This window comes from Puma concolor, chromosome B1, assembly GCF_028749965.1.
Source record: "Puma concolor isolate L17-30 chromosome B1, mPumCon1.1.hap2, whole genome shotgun sequence".
Classification (NCBI taxonomy): Eukaryota; Metazoa; Chordata; class Mammalia; order Carnivora; family Felidae; genus Puma; species Puma concolor.
The window spans coordinates 101,945,691-101,960,986 of record NC_141670.1 but is presented as its reverse complement, the minus strand read 5'-3'; the positions used below and the strand labels follow the sequence as shown (position 1 = coordinate 101,960,986).

The window sequence follows — 15,296 nt, the reverse complement described above, 5'->3', positions numbered from 1 at the left end:
TAAAAGTTTACTTGAAAATAGAATCTTGAATTATCTGCTATTTTCTCTCAATGTTGAAAGTATATTCAATTGTCAGCTCATGTCTTCTGTTAAGAAGTCTGGTATAAATCTATTATTCTCCTATTTTTAAACTTTGCTTGCTTTTGTGATCTCCCCTTTATCTAGATGTATATTTACATTTATGTACTCTTCAGCACTCATGATGCTTTCTGAATGTAAGAATTCATATCATTCATCCATTCTGGAAAAACTTTAGCTACTAGGTCTTCACATTTTATTGCTCCCTCATTCTCTTCTATATTTCTGAAAATCCTGTGATGGGTTTTCTCATTGCATATTCTATGTGTTTTAAACTCTCTTCCATATTTTTAAATCTCTTTCTCTCTCTGTGTTGAATTCTGAATAGTTTTCCATACAGTCTTGGTCTTTTAATATTTTTATTTGTTTATTTTTTTATATTTATTTATTTTATTTTATATTTATTTAAGTATATTTATTTCATATTTATTTAATAGTATCTTATTTAGAATTTCTGACTATTTTAATTTTGCTGCTTAATTTTCGTTGTGTTTATTGACTCCCAAGTGTGGTAGATTCCTCATATATCTTATAATTATTAATTATGTAGGATCATTTTTAGTAAGGCTTTATCTATGTGAATTTTGTGCATCTTGAGTTGAGGGTGTATTTCTCCATAGAGTTTATATTTGCCTGCCATTGTTTCCAGGGATATAGAGACATATGGTCAACTTGTGTGTTAACTTTATGGTTTGGGGTTCTGAGACTATGTTGGTATTATATAATTCTTAATTTCTAGCTATGTGTGAAACCCCAATTTCTAGCCAATGGTTACTGATATCCAGGATAGATCTTGAGTCTAGATTGAGATAAAAAGGTATCTGCCAGTTTGTGGATTCTTTAGCCCACTCAGACTTTTCCAGCTAATTTTATTATTCTTTTTTTTTTCTCCTACAACCGAACCTCCACACTCTATTCTGCTTCTACCTGGAGGCAGAGGGTCTCGTTCATACTGCCTGCCCAAGGACAGTAATGTGTCCGGATGGCCCATTGCGGTACTACAATTGGTCAGTCACAGTGTAGCTTGACTCTTCTTCCTAAACCTCCAAACATAATGATACTATTTAATTCCAAAGTAGTAGCCTCCCAACCTTGTTCCGGCCTGTGGTTCCCTTCTTCTATCCAATATTCACAGCAACACCTAAGATTAGTGTTTGATTGAATAAATGGGGACTGAAGCCTAGTCAAGTTGATGCATAAAACTGATCATCCCAAATATGTCTCTTAGGAGAGCCTGGAGGATGTTACATTTACCAAAGCAATTAGGTATTACCCTGGTGAGGGGACTGAGGGGTCACTAACATTACTAAGAAACTTAATGATGTCTGTCTCCCGGAGGGAAGGCTTAATAGTAGATTACTTTTAGATCAATGAGGATGACAAGATCTAAAGTAATAGAGTCCAGATGGTGATGCTGAACAAATCGAATGCAAGGTGATTGCAAAAGTATGGCAGAGAGTGACAAGGTCAGGGTGGTAGCCAGGGGCCTTCACCTACAAAGAGCAATGAAGATGGTTAATACAACAAGGCATTCCTAGGGGTAATATAGATAATATCTTAATATAGATAAGCCTATAAGTATATGCTTCATTTACACAAAAGAAGTTAAAGATGAATCATCATGAGGCTAAGGGGAAACATTTCAATAAAAATCACAGTCCTTTTGCCAATTTCCATACCTGAGTTTATTTTTGACCTAACCCAACAACTATAGGAAAAGACAGGTCCCCAGGAGGAGGGATTGTGCAGCAAGATGTCAAGACTACATATAATGATTCCTTCCAGTTCTTCCCCATTAGCCCACAGTCACTTACTTGGAAATCCATACATTGAGAAAAGAGAACATCTAAGCCTTCCAAGGGCTGTTTATACAGGATCCAAGTTGATCTTGATATTCAGGGATTTGAAGTGTCATTATGGTTCCCCTCTGAGGGTGGGAGGTTTTAGAGGTCAGGTAATATATGGGATGGTAGCTCAAAATCTGACTCCCAGTGGGTTCAGTGGGTCCATGGACCAACTAATGGTTATTTTACTGGTCCCCAAATGTATAATTTGAATGGACATACTTGGTAGTGGGTAAAATCTCCCTGTTGATTCCTTGGTCTATGGGATAAAAGCTATTATAGTAGGGAAGGACAAGTGGAAGCCTCTGAAACTACCACTTCCTCCCCCTTAGCCACAATTTACCATCCCAGGAAAAATGGAAGGAATTAGGTCCACCCTTAAAACCTAAAGAATGCGGGGCGCCTGGGTGGCACAGTCGGTTAGGCGTCCGACTTCAGCCAGGTCACGATCTCGCGGTCCGTGAGTTCGAGCCCTGCGTCGGGCTCTGAGCTGATGGCTCAGAGCCTGGAGCCTGTTTCCGATTCTGTGTCTCCCTCTCTCTCTGCCCCTCCCCCGTTCATGCTCTGTCTCTCTCTGTCCCAAAAATAAATAAACGTTGAAAAAAAAAAAAAAAACCTAAAGAATGCAAGGGAGTGGTCCTCATTATATCTCCATTCATTTCACCAGTCTGCTTTTCACAATAACTAGATGGCTACTGAAGGCTAACCGTGGATGATCACAAAACCACACAGTAGCTTAAATGACAGCTGCTGTGTCTGATATGGTATGGTTGCTAAAGCAAATGAACACCGCCTCAAATACTTGGTATGTGGCCATTGATTTGGTAGATGTGTTCCCTTCCTTCCTTATCAAAAAGAAGAATCAGAAATAGTTCACGCTTCAAATGGATAGTAGTATAGTGTTGCCCCAAGGCTATGTTACCTTCTCACCCTCTTTAATAATACAACTCAGAGAGGCTTGAGCGAACTAGACATCCTCCAGAACATCATACTATTTCACTCTATTAATGAGTTGATGAAGTTATGATCAATAAGTGGCAAGTATGTTGATAAGAACCTTGATAAGAAAAGTTCCCTCTAAGAGATGGAAAATAAATACTGCAATGATTCAGAGGCTGGCCTTAGTGAAATTTTTATGAGTCCACTGGTCTGAGACAGGCTGAAACAGCTTCATAGTTGTGCCAACTTCAAAGCAAAGGACAAACTCTTGCATCTCACATCTCCCATCCCAAAGAAGAAAGCACAATACTAGGAACCTGATTGGGTTTGAGGGCATCATATTCCACATCTGGCAGTGCTGCTTCTGTCTATCTATTAGGTGATCCAAAATACTTCCAGCTTTGAGTGGGATCTAGAGTAGAAAAGATTTTGTAGGAGGTCCGGGCTGCATTTGGACCATATGGTCCAGCAAATACTATAATATTGGAGGAATCTGTGGTGGGAAAATATGCTGTGAGGAGTTAACAGCAATCCCAATAGAAGAATCACAATGTAAATTCCCACAGTTCACAGTATAAACTACCAGGCCATGTTATCTGCAGCAGAGGGTCATGTAGGTTTAGAAAAACAGCTGCTGACAGGCTACCATGCACTGGTAGATATGGAACACCTGACCATGGGTCATCAAGTAGTCATTAAGGACAGAATCGTACAGCCAGAGCCAGGTTCTGTAAGACTTCTGAGTCAGGGGGGTGCCTGGTGGCTCAGTCGGTTAAGCATCTGACCCTTGGTTTTGGCTCAGGTCATGATCTCACAGTTTGTGAGTTTGAGCCCATGTTGCGCTCTGTGCTGATAGTGTGAAGCTTGCTTGAGATTCTCTCTCTCTCTCGCTCTCTCTGCCCCTCCCGTGCTCTTTCTCTGTCAAAATAAATAAATAAACTTAAAAAAAAAAAAAAAAGACTTATGAGTCAGGCAGGACCAGCAGCAATTTATTGTTGGATGGAAGTGGTATGTCCAGGATCAGGCACACACAGAGCTGATGGCCACAAGTAAGCTGTAAGAGTACCTAGCCTGTGGCATTTACCACTGTTGCACTAGTATCCCTTTCTCAGCTCACACCTAAGTGCCTATGAACATGGGGGGATCCATATGACAGCTGAATAAGGCTAGAACTCAAGCTCAGTTTACACTGGGTAGGCTTGGTATTTCAAGCTGAAATATCAGCTTGGTACAAGCTGAAAATGGACTGTAGTTATAATATAGTCAGTGTTACACCAGAGGTGGCTCATACTAGATATGCCAAATGTACATATCTCTTCCAAACTCTGCATTCAGAGACATCACATTGGGAGCTTGGAATGGCCATGGCGGGAGTATTTCCCCTGCAGAAAGCAGTAAATATTATAAGTCAGGGTTCTTTTTGTCTCTGGAAAGTTGGTTGTAAAACATTTACCAGCACATCACTGATGACAGAGTAGCCTTAAAACAAGTGGTGAAAGGAAATTCTCCTAATGAGCAGAGCTTTGGGTGACGTACCTAGACATCCATTCTATGTGGAAATAGAAGTGGCCCAAATAAGAATATACATGGACTCCAAGATAGTGGAAAACAGCTTGGTCAGAAGTTTGAAAGGAGAAAAATTGGAAGATTGGGGACTAACAGGTCTGCAGTAAAGGCATATGAATAGATTTTAGAAGGATTGAGTGTGAAGATCTTTGTATGCATGAGAGCATCCACTATGGAGGGAGACAACAACCAAGCAGTCAGAATTGATTCAGTCAGTTGATGTTAGCCAGCCTTGGACATGAGCTACTTCAGTGCTGGCACATTAGGCCCATGAAAAAAGTAGTAGCCATAGTGGAGTGGATGGAAGACATGTATGGGCCTAAAAGCTTGGGTCCCACTTAGTGGGACTAATTAGCTACTTCCATTGTGTGGCCATGTGACCACAAAATCTTCTAGTCCTATTTACTCACTGCCCTGAAGCTGCTGGCCTGATTGAGCTATGAAATATCTGTTGAAGGCATAGCTGAGGCATCATCTCATAGATGACATCTGTGAGAATGGGGCACCATTTTCTAGGGTGTAGTATGGACTCCAATCAACAGCCATTACATGGTGCTATGTCCCCAGTAGGTAAAAAATGCATGGGTCAGGACGGGGCGCCTGGGTGGCGCAGTCGGTTAAGCGTCCGACTTCAGCCAGGTCACGATCTCGTGGTCCGCGAGTTCGAGCCCCGCGTCAGGCTCTGGGCTGGTGGCTCAGAGTCTGGAGCCTGTTTCCGATTCTGTGTCTCCCTCTCTCTCTGCCCCTCCCCCGTTCATGCTCTGTCTCTCTCTGTCCCAAAAATAAATAAACATTAAAAAAAAAAATGCATGGGTCAGGAAACAAGGGTTGGAAGTGAGAGTTACTGTGTTATCATCACTGTAAGTGACCCCCACTTTTGAAATTTATGCCCCTCATCCCCGTAACTCTAGTCTCACTGTTTAGAGGTCCTGGTTTCTAAAGGGGAGATGCTTCTTTGGGGGAACAGCAAAAGTCCTGTTGAACATTAAGTTATGGCTGCCACCCAGGTATTTTGGAGATTAAAAGAGTCACCAACTTGGCAGGGGTAAATGACCATGGTCTTCAGGAAAAGATACAGCTGCTGTTATACAGTGGAGACAGGGGAGAATGTGTTTGGCATCCAGGTGATCCACTTGTGCATCTCTTGGTACTCTTTGTCCAGTTTCTATTTGCCCAATATCTATCACCCCTGAAAAGGGTATTGTGACGAGGGAATCATATCTCTCAGGGATGAGGGTCTTAGTCATCCAACCAAATAGTTTATTTAAACCAGAAGAATGAGCTAAAGGTTGGAGAGATCTGGAATAAGTTGTAGAAAGAAGAGCCATGTAGTGAGACCAGTTGCCGTGATGGCACTTTAGTTTGTCCCTCTAACATTCCTCTTATAACTGAGCACCAGGGAAAGAGGCCATCACAGTCGTGGAGGAGTTGTTCCCAGAACTTATCTGAAGTCTGTGCATATAAGCAAGGTAAGGGGTACACTCTACTGGATGTTATGATGTTCCACCCAGATCTCCCTTCAGTACTGAAGGACTTATTCCTCCACTTGCTTTAAGTGTTGCCAGATGTGCTCTCCCCCAGCCAGCCCAGACTGGGAATTGCCCTTGACTGAAGAGAGCCCTTGCCCTGAGTGAAGATGCCTCCCCTTCTCCCCGCCCCCTTTTGCCTCAACTCAGGACAATTCTGAAGGACCGTCCCTGTGAAAACCTCCCTATAGGGTCAGCTGAGGCCTTAGATGACACTGAGTGCCAACCCTACTTTGCCCTCTTCCTGATCCTGCTTCCTTCCCTTCCTCCACACATCTCGATCCTGAGAGCACTCCCTAATAAACTCTCTGCATGCTAACCTCCATTTCAGAGTATGCTTCCTGGGAGAAACCTGAAACAGATATAGATGTTAGCAGCTGCCCAGAACAACCGGATCTGCTACTGTTCTTGCAAGATCAGATCTCTGTGTGTATGGCTACCACATACTGCTCACTTCTGCATCCAAATCTCAGGTTGGTGTAACTGCATGAAGGAATGGTAGTTAAAGGGATTCTTTGGAAATTTAGTACTTAGCTTTCCAGCCTCTACAGTGTAGGAAATTAGGCTACAGGGGGGTTTGAATGGGCATAAGTTGGTGAGACAACTTACAATATCTAACCACAGTCTCTCCGTATACTCTTCAAAATCCCTTTATCTTCACACACATAAACATCCAAACAATAATAGCAAGAACAACATGCTCCTGGCCATGATTCCTCTTACAAATGCACTCTCACCCTCTCCTCAAAATGGCGGGCAAAAGCTAGGATGTCTAGCTTATTGCACTTAGCATAATATTTTCAAAGTTCATCTATATTGTAGCAAGTATCAGATTTTCATTCCTTTTTATGGCTGAATAATATTTCATTGTATGTATATACTCATTTTATTTATTCATTCATATGTTGATGGACATTTAGTTTGTTTTCACCTTTTGGCTATTGAGATATACTGCTATGAATATTGTCATACAAGTATCTGAGTCCCTGCTTTCAGTTCTCTTGGGTATCTACCTAAGAGTGGAATTGCTGGATCATATGGTACTTCTGTGTTCAACCTTTTAAGGAATTGTCAAGCTATTTTCCACAATTGGCTGCACAATTTTACATTCCTACCACCAATGCATGAATGTTACAGTTTCTCTACATCCTTGCCAATACTTGTTATCCCCCCCTTTTTTATTATAGCCATCATAGTAGGTTTTAAGTGACACATTATAGTTTTGATTTGTATTTTCCTAATAACTAAGGATGTTGAACATCTTCCATTAACTTTTACAACATAACTAAAAAGAACCATAGAGGATATCCTGGGTTCAGATGTACTCCCTCTCTATGCCCATTGTGTAGTCTATTTTTTTTTCCTCCTTTGGATTCTGGGAAAATCACTCTAGCCAATGTGGTAATCAAATTTTGTCTGTTAATTCAAAGGTTTAGGAGCCCCAAATGACCAGGTGGGAGTCTCAACTTCCAGTTTGATGAGATATTGTTATATAGCCCTAGAAAACAAAACATTCTATCTTTGGCTAATACAATTTTTAATCTAACAAACATAAAGTCAAGGAGACTGAAAATAAAAACATTTTGCAAATGAAACATTAGCTGTAAATAAACAGAGACAACCTCATTTTCCATCCCTTTTTTCCTGGAACCATGTGTCCTGGCTACTGAAGAAATAGTACCATAAGTATTTCCTATAGGGCAGTTCCCCATGTGCACAAAGTATCTCCCAGCCAGTACAGTAGCTAAGTCTTTAATAAGCTATTCCACAATTATTTTTGTCAGGTCAACTACTGGGGGATAGAGTAGATGGTGAAACCAGTGAATCCTATGGGCATGTGACCATTGCCTTATTTATTATTATTTTTTTTCCCAGTAAATGTACCTCCTTAGTCAGAAGCAATGATGTATGTGGGATACCATGTTGGTAAATAAAGCATTCATTTAGCACATGTAAATTAATGTACAAAGAGGCAGACTGTGGCACAAAAACAGACACATAGACCAATGGAATAGAATAGAAACCCCAGAACTAGACCCACAAACGTATGGCCAACTCATCTTTGACAAAGCAGGAAAGAACATGCAATGGAAAAAAGACAGTCTCTTTAACAAATGGTGCTGGGAGAACTGGACAGCAACATGCAGAAGGTTGAAACTAGACCACTTTCTCACACCATTCACAAAAATAAACTCAAAATGGATAAAGGACCTGAATGTGAGACAGGAAACCATCAAAACCTTAGAGGAGAAAGCAGGAAAAGACCTCTCTGACCTCAGCCGTAGCAATCTCTTACTCAACACATCCCCAAAGGCAAGGGAATTAAAAGCAAAAGTGAATTACTGGGACCTTATGAAGATAAAAAGCTTCTGCACAGCAAAGGAAACAACCAACAAAACTAAAAGGCAACCAACGGAATGGGAAAAGATATTTGCAAATGACATATCGGACAAAGGGCTAGTATCCAAAATCTATAAAGAGCTCACCAAACTCCACACCCGAAAAGCAAATAACCCAGTGAAGACATGGGCAGAAAACATGAATAGACACTTCTCTAAAGAAGACATCCGGATGGCCAACAGGCACATGAAAAGATGTTCAGTGTCGCTCCTTATCAGGGAAATACAAATCAAAACCACACTCAGGTATCACCTCACGCCAGTCAGAGTGGCCAAAATGAACAAATCAGGAGACTATAGATGCTGGAGAGGATGTGGAGAAACGGGAACCCTCTTGCACTGTTGGTGGGAATGCAAATTGGTGCAGCCGCTCTGGAAAGCAGTGTGGAGGTTCCTCAGAAAATTAAAAATAGACCTACCCTATGACCCAGCAATAGCATTGCTAGGAATTTATCCAAGGGACACAGGAGTGCTGATGCATAGGGGCACTTGTACCCCAATGTTCATAGCAGCACTCTCAACAATAGCCAAATTATGGAAAGAGCCTAAATGTCCATCAACTGATGAATGGATAAAGAAATTGTGGTTTATATACACAATGGAATACTACGTGGCAATGAGAAAAAATGAAATATGGCCTTTTGTAGCAACGTGGATGGAACTGGAGAGTGTGATACTAAGTGAAATAAGCCATACAGAGAAAGACAGATACCATATGGTTTCACTCTTATGTGGATCCTGAGAAACTTAACAGGAACCCATGGGGGAGGGGAAGGAAAAAAAAATAAAAAAAGAGGTTAGAGTGGGAGAGAGCCAAAGCATAAGAGACTGTTGAGAACTGAGAACAAACTAAGGGTTGATGGGGGGTGGGAGGGAGGAGAGGGTGGGTGATGGGTATTGAGGAGGACACCTTTTGGGATGAGCACTGGGTGTTGTATGGAAACCAATTTGACAATAAATTTCATATATAAAACAAACAAACAAACAACAACAACAAAAAAAAAACAAAGAGGCAGACTGGCTAAATCCATATCTAAAATAAACATCTGTGGGGATAGTGACATAGTGAAAGGGAGCCAGGTGGCTACCTGGTTCCTTCATGTTAAGGTTGCCCAATTGGGGGCTCAGAATTGGTTTCTGTTGCTTGGAGATTGGCAATTTAGTAACAGTAGGGGATAGTTTAACCTTGGCAGAGGAAAATCTATGTTTCATCCATACGTAATCCCGTATCTACAACTTCTTATTTCATTAGCCAACTAATCATGCCTGAGTGAAAGGGGCCAAACCGATATATACTAAATAGGTAACTTGACTGATTATTGAATGAACACTTTCTTTGCAGAGGAATCTACTACTGAATATTGACATTGAACACAATTATCTCCATTCTCTTGGTGTATATTCTGAATGGCCCATCAATATGACTCTTTCTCAAATCCCCATGCTGCCAAACCTTCAAGCTAGTTTTTTTCCAAGACCTAGACATCCAACTGAACTATTACCGAATGTCTACCATTTAAAGAGATTTCTACCTCCAGTTATCTCTCCTAGGAGTCAAAGTAGACATTAAGATGTATTACCCAAAGTTGCGCCCAGTTGTAAGCATTTTCCATCCCTTGTCCTTTTAAGTCAGTATTGGGTGAGATTGCAACGAACACTTATAGCTGGAGCCAGCATATCTTAGAGAACTTTCTCTAAAAAGGCTTGAATATTTCATTCTCAGTTAACTAGTTACAGGGAATTGCCAATGAGGTCTTAAGTATATGATGGTGGAAGGATAGATGAGAGGCAGGAGTAATACTTTGGGAGTTGGAAACATCTGCTGGACTCAAAAGGAAAGTCGCTATTTGCTGAAGAGAATTTGCTTCAAAATTCTTGGAGTTTTTGTTGTAATTATCCTATTGCTGCAGGCTCCATATAATGTTTTGATCCACAGGGTCATAAGATATAATAGCAGAATTAATTGCCATTTAGCCTGGAAGAGCTGCCAAATTTTCTCTCCTGGACTCTCACTCAAAGCCTTAGGGGTTATTTTGTCAATGGGTTAAAATAAAACACTTGAATCTAGAGAAGCTACCAAACACTGTGGGAGAGGATACAATGTTTAGCAAATTGTTTTTCACTTTGGAATTAAGATACTGACATTTTTGGACCACTGAAACCCCACAAACTGCGTGGAGAATAGATTCTGAATTTACCTGGGTATTAGCTCCTATCCTATGTCAGGTCCACAACTTTCCAAGACATCTAGAGTACCTGTTCCTTCCAATTCACTAATCCTATTAGCACATTGTCATCAACATAGAGGGCCAGAGGGATGCCCTTTGGGATGTTGATGATCAAATTTGCAGCAGACTAAATTATGTCATGGGACCACGAGGTTGACATAGCCTTAAAGAAGTTGGTAAATGTATAATGCTAAACCTTGCAGGTGAAAGCAAACTTTCTGTAGACATAAAGGCAGGATAGGAGGCATTTTCAAGATTAGTAGGCACATTCCAGGTACCAGGTGTTGTGTTGATTTGTTCCAATAGTGAGATCATAACTGAAGCAGACCGGCTATGGAGTCACCAACTGAGAAAGCTTAGTAGTGAGTCTACTATTATTCTCAAAAACCTATTTTTTTTTCACACAGGTCAAGCAAATGACTTATAGGAGGTTATCACAGGAATAACTATCCCTTAAACTTCATTCTTTAATGATGTTACTCTATGATCCCCCATGTGATGACAGTATTCATTTTGGTTTACATTATGGAAGGTGAGGGAAAGGTTCCAGAGCTTTCAGTTATCCCTTCCTTTCCATGATAGCCCCCAGCTACATAGGTCAGAATCCAGTGTAGGGGAGTCTTCTGATTGCCTGGAATAGCTATTACAACTATGTGGAAACAAGTGGACAATCTATTTTGATCTTAAAAGCCCTGTAATCAACTAGCTGCCCTTAAAGATTCTTCCTGTTCAAACGATTCTGATGATTAATTTGATTCTGATGTCTATTTTGAGAATATTTACCTCACCTCTGGCAGTTGCTACTTGGCTTCTGCCATTCCAGGATTTAGTTATCCTCATTTAAATAAGAAAGCCAATGGGATGCCTGGGTGGCTCAGTTGGTTAAGTGTCAGACTCTTGGTTTTGGTTCAGGTCATGATCTCGTGGTTTGTGAGTTTGAGCTCTGTGTCAAGCTCCATGCTGGCAGTGCAGAGTCTGCTTAGGATTCTCTCTCTCCCTCTCTCTCTGCTCCTCCCCTGCTCACTTTCTCTCTCTCTCTCTCTAAAAAAATATAATAAATAAATAAATGAGTGAATAAGAAAGCCATTTTCAATAAGGTTTTTTTCACCTTCACTTATGACCTACAGAGGATAGCCACCACTAACTACACTTAAAAAAATGTTGGCACTTGTCCCTTGCCAGTGCATTGCTTAATGTCAAGGTTCAAGAAGTGTTCTCTGTGCCCTTTTAGTAGTTAGAAAGTGGGCAAGCATATTGAGCATGAAAATTTGTCTCAATCTACCTATTTTCTTTAGTCTTTAGGTTCTTTCCTATACATTGTTTCCAGAAATATCTGGCATCTCAACCTCATTTCACATAGAATACCCCTGAGTCTCTGAGTCCATGTTTTAGAAAAAGCAAGTGAATAAACAGGACTGCCAGTTGTTTAAGCTAAAGTCATTAATAAGGGCAGCCATGTTGATTAATTCAGCCTGATCTGGAATTATTTACCTCCTTCTCTAGTCTAGAAACCTTAGAATCTGCTCCTATGCATATCATGCAGGTTCTTGATGATCTAAGAAAAATGTTGCAATTGTGTTTGTCTTTCCCTTTTTAGTTTAACTTCATAAACTAGCAAATGCTAAATATGGCTGTAGTTATAGTCTGGAAGCAATGAGTGGTGATAAGGGAGGAAGATAAGGAGAACTGGCATCTACTGCAAGTTATTTACCTGAAGTGAGATTATGACACACTCAAAAAAGATAGTTACAATCTCAAGATATACGAGAGGAAGGACTGATTTTTCTGGGGGTAGCTCAGTGGGGCTTGGCAGTTCAGACACACATTATAGTTAAATCCTCCCAAATATCCCCATTAGTTATGGGTGGATAACTATAGGCAGAGCACCAAGCCGTCCAAATTTTCACATGAGACCTAATGTGAATTTAAATTGACCTATGTCATAATTCAGAGACTTATAGGATCACACTCTACATCTCATTTCTGGCTCTGTCAGACAAAAAAAAAAAATGTAGCTGACAAGAAATAAAAATGTTTGGGGCAATTACATTAACTCCTCGGTCTCCAATCATGGCTTCAACCAAGAACTTAAAATCTAAATGTTATCCTTTTCTTTCCTTAAGAACTCCAATATGATTAGAACTAGTTAGTCCATACACAGCCTTTATACTTCTTATGTTCCTCCATTCTGTTATCTAATAGCAGACACTTGGGCTTCTAAGACCTAGCCTTCAATGAGCATTCCAGTGCTTCTGGTGACTGCATGTAAAATGTTTGGGCAACTTTAACCACTGTGCCCATCCCCTGCTCACCATAAGATCCTCACTGCCTTCAAATCCAACCAAGATAGACAACCAATCTCAGATTCCTATTTTCCTTACCTGAATGAAAAGCCACCTCTGTAATCAATTAATTTATCCATCAGCATTCACTCTAATCAGTTTAAGCAGATACTATGTAGTTTAAAGAGTCTTTAGGAGAGCCAGAGAACCAGGCTTGAGTGATTGCTACACAGCAAGGAACAGAGCAGCTTGAGAAATATTTAAGTCCAACATTGAAGTGTTTTGAAGAAAACATTCCTGGTATTACTTTGTCATTTAGAACCTATAGTGATAGGAACTGGACTCTAGAAATTTGACCACAGCTGCTGTGGCAGAATTGCATGTTTCTGCTTCCCAGGAGATCTAATCTTCCTCTATGTGTCCACTGTTCACGTTGTTCACTTCCATCTTTGACATTTGAGTGATTATGGTTGGTTGGCAGAAGCTAGATCTTATTAGGACCCCTAAGCTGCAAGGGAGTCTGGGAAGTGGGTAGTTCTGCTTTTGGCTTCTATTATACAGGAAGTCAAGCTACAGGGAGTTTATATAAATGCTGAGGTACTCAACTTAGTTATCTTTCACACTTGTTAAAGGAGCTGTCAAACCTCTGACCCTTTCCTCCATTTGATTAAACTCAGCAGATAGCATAGGCAGGTCAGGTAGGAGTCAAGGAGGCTGAATTAGCTGTGGGTCATTTCTTCTTAAAAATAAGGAATTTTACAGGAAGAGTGGAGCTATCCACAAGGTACTAGAATTATAATATAAAAATAGAAAGCAGATGTGTTAAACATTACAGCAAGGAAGGAAAAGAAGTCAATATTTACAAAACAAAGAACTAATGGCATTTTCCCCCCTCAGTCTTCTAAGGTATGACAATGGTAGAGCCAAGAATAACAAAGAACAGGAACTAGAAAAAATGAATTGCAGTTTCTCCTAATTTTCATTCATGTCTAAATCCTCTGTTCTTAGATTTTTAAATAAAAAACAGCAACAGGAACTTAGCTTTGGGCAAAGACTGGAAACAATTCAGGTGGTTATACTTTTCTGAAAACAAGATTTAATTTTTTCAGGTTCAAATGAGCACAATTCAAAGTAATGTGATGATCATGAATGAATGATAAGTGATGTGGGGAGATGATAACATTCAAAACAGATAAGATAGTAATTAATTTGGGGACAAGTTCATATCTGCTACCTCTAAATAATTCGAATCCTAAAAATAAGGAAGGATATGGAAATTAAAAGGAACCTTAAAACAGTCTAACTTCTTACTGCAAGGCAGAATTCTTTCTATTACATTTCTGACAAATGATTCATCTTCTATCATCCACATGAATATTTCTGGGAACAAAAAACCAACCATCACATTGGTTATCAAATGAGAAATTCACTTAGTTTGTGGTATAACTTTATCTAAGTGAAGTTAGATAGTGATTAGTGTAATTCTGAATGTCTTGTCTTGTAGATCCAGCTCAACCCAATTTAAATTTACTTCGGCCAATTTATCCAATCCAACAATATTGACTCCTTATCATAGGCCAAAAAGTATGTTTGTTTGGTGTGTGTTTGGGTGTGTGTTGGGTAAGTGTTACCGGTAAGGAGGCACTACCCCAAACAGACAAAAAACAGAAAAGACACGAAAAAGGGCAGAAGAGACCTGTTCCTTAGAAATCATAAAACATTCTAACTTCTTTTTAAAAAAAATTTTTTTAATGTTTATTTATTTCTGAGACACAGAGAGACAGAGCATGAGTGGGGGAGGGTCAGAGAGAGAGGGGGACACAGAATCTGAAGCAGGTTCCAGGCTCTGAGCTATCAGCACAGAGCCCGACCCGGGGCTCGAACTCACAGACTGAGAGATCATGACCTGAGCCAAAGCCGGACGCTCAACCGACTGAGCCACCCAGGCGCCCCAAAACATTCTAACTTTAAACTATGTCAACTATAAAATTTCTTTTTCTTTTTAAATGAAACTCTACTTTGCTTTACCAAATAATTTAAAAAATGGTAGAATGTAAATCTTCCCTTAGTTGCTTTTTAGCCAAATAATTTGTGTATTTAAGTGAACTACACATCTATTACATGTTCAAATATAATGATACTCTGGCAAATTTACAAAATTAAGAGATTTAAAAATAAATATTTACTTCATTATATTTGTTATAGGTATATCAATCCTCACTTCCTTAGAGTGTGATTCAGCAGTCAAATATGTATCCTGTAGAAAGTCAACTTATGTTTTCAGGTGAGCTTTACCGCTTAGCTTTATTTTTAAATTACGGCTAGTAACTCATAGTTTACTAAAAAAAAGAAAAAAATTGAATTAGCCTTGTATTTCTGTACAGGAAAAACTTGCCTTTACTCCCCCTTTTAAGTTCTGTAAATTAACTTCAAA

The 15,296-nt window shown here is 39.8% G+C and overlaps 1 protein-coding gene across 1 annotated transcript in view; it reads left to right on the top strand.

The window, feature by feature from the left end:
- The window catches only part of SPRY1 (sprouty RTK signaling antagonist 1), a 96,284-nt gene extending 81,202 nt beyond the window's left edge, over window positions 1–15,082 (top strand). Inside the window, exons 4-5 of the transcript XR_015250244.1 lie at window positions 6,285–6,426; window positions 15,068–15,082. The gene's annotated coding sequence lies outside the window, so the exon portion shown is untranslated. The remainder of the gene's footprint in view (window positions 1–6,284; window positions 6,427–15,067) is intronic.
- The last annotated feature ends 214 nt before the right edge of the window (window positions 15,083–15,296 follow it).